Source organism: Charadrius vociferus, unplaced genomic scaffold, assembly GCF_000708025.1.
Source record: "Charadrius vociferus isolate BGI_N301 unplaced genomic scaffold, ASM70802v2 scaffold484, whole genome shotgun sequence".
NCBI lineage: Eukaryota > Metazoa > Chordata > Aves > Charadriiformes > Charadriidae > Charadrius > Charadrius vociferus.
In genome coordinates this window covers 1,012,788-1,014,642 of record NW_009648074.1, presented here as the reverse complement: position 1 = coordinate 1,014,642, position 1,855 = coordinate 1,012,788, and the positions used below count along the sequence as shown (strand labels likewise).

The window sequence follows — 1,855 nt, the reverse complement described above, 5'->3', positions numbered from 1 at the left end:
CACGGCTGTGGTGGTGTGTCACCTTTGGCTTTTCCCCCCTCCCGGGGCACAACCGTCTTGGCAGAGTTTTAGGATTGCCCAGGCCGAGCAGACCGCAGCCATGTGCCTGCCCGGTGCGGGGAATGCTACAGCCCAGGGAGCCCAGGGGGTGCCAGCATGGAGCAGCGGGCACTGGGGTCTCCCCTTCGCCCTGTGTCCCCCCCGTCCCCTCTCAGGACTCTGCCTGGCAGCCACAGGCAGAAAAAGCGGCGTTTTCCGTAGCCGCAGGAAATGCAACACAAAGCAGAAAGAGGAAACGGTGAAACGATGTCGTCAGGTCTTGGGGCAGAACCACGGTGACGGCACTGTGCGCTCGTGCCCGCTGGCACGCAGCCTGGGACCGCGAGTGTGCATGTGTGTGTGTGTGTGTGTGTGCGCGCGCGCACGGCAGCCGGGTGTGCAGCGTGTCGTGGACGTGCGTGTCTGTACGAGGTTGGTGTCACAGGCTGAACTGGATACGCTGTGGCTGTCCCGAAGGCTGACGGTTTCTCGGGGACATGCCCCAGGGCACCGGGGCCGGTGTGCCCCAGCGGACCTCTGCCACCCGCACCCTCTGCTCATCCCACGCAGGGGACTAAATGCTAAAAGCCAACTGCCTGGCTCAGCAGCAGTTTTGGGGTTGCCTCTGCTCCCAGAGCCTTCACCATACACCAAAATACCCATATAGCATGTGAGGATGGGAAAGATTTTAAATTTAACACTGCCCAAAAGAGCGATAGGTTGATCTAGAGAAAAGAAGATTGAGGGGGGATCTTATTAATACATACAAATACTTAATGGGAGGATGCCAGGGGGATGGGAGCAGTCTTTTTTCAGTGGTGCCCAGTGATAGGACGAGGGGTAATGGGCATAAACTTGAACATAGGAAGTTCCATCTTAACATGAGGAGGAACTTCATTACTTTGAGGGTAGTGGAGCACTGGCACAGGCTGCCCAGAGAGGTGGTGGAGTCTCCCACTCTGGAGACATTCAAAACCCGCCTGGACGCTGTCCTGTGCAACATGCTGTAGGTGACCCTGCTCTGGCGGGGGGTTGGACTAGATGTTCTCCAGAGGTCCCTTCCAACCCTGACCATTCTGTGATTCTGTGATTCTGATTCTGTGATCTCCAGTGCTTTCTGCACCGAGGACACGTAGCAATGTGTTAGCAGCACCGTTGTGTCCTTGGCTGGACAGGTCTGGGATGGTCAGCCGGGGCTTGGCGGGGGGAAGGCAAAGGGCTCTCAGAAAGCAGCAGTGGCACCGACAGCGCCGGATTCCGCTTCTCACGCCTGCTCCCGCCGCGTCCCTGTGAAATGCCTCCAGCCTTGCCAAGCACCGCCAGCTGCACAGCCCAGTGCCGGGGCACGTGCCTTGGATTTGCGCTGTGCCGTGCCTTGGATTTGCGCTGTGCCGTGCAGCGGGGAGCTGGTTCTGGTGCGGCTGGCGGTGGCTCAGCCCTCTGGGGACGGCAGGGGAGGCATTACCCTGGCAGCCCTCGAGGACGGGGACGGCCCCGGCAGCTTGTGGTGCTCAGGATTAAAGTCTCAGAGCTGCCGCAGCTTGTGGTGCTCGGGATTAAAGTCTCAGAGCTGCCAACCCCTGGGCCACGTGCCCGAACATGGGAACAGCTTCCGAAACTGCAAGTCCCTGGGGAGTCCCGATGCTTTGATACCCGGACCAGCACTGTGGCCCCTCGGTTGGGGCACGGGGAGAGGTGCCAAGTAGCCGCCTGCCCCGTGCCAGGAGTTTCATTGCTTTCTGCTCTCACGTCTCTCCCTGTGTCCGCCGTGTCCAGCTGCTGACTCATGGCCGTGGGGGCTGGCGCCCCGGCGTGG

The 1,855-nt window shown here is 60.3% G+C and overlaps 1 protein-coding gene across 1 annotated transcript in view; it reads right to left on the bottom strand.

Annotated features, from left to right (window-relative positions):
• ITGB3 (integrin, beta 3 (platelet glycoprotein IIIa, antigen CD61)) overlaps positions 1 to 1,855 on the bottom strand; it is a 23,545-nt gene that overhangs the window by 16,066 nt on the left and 5,624 nt on the right. The gene's annotated exons all lie outside the window — the stretch shown is intronic.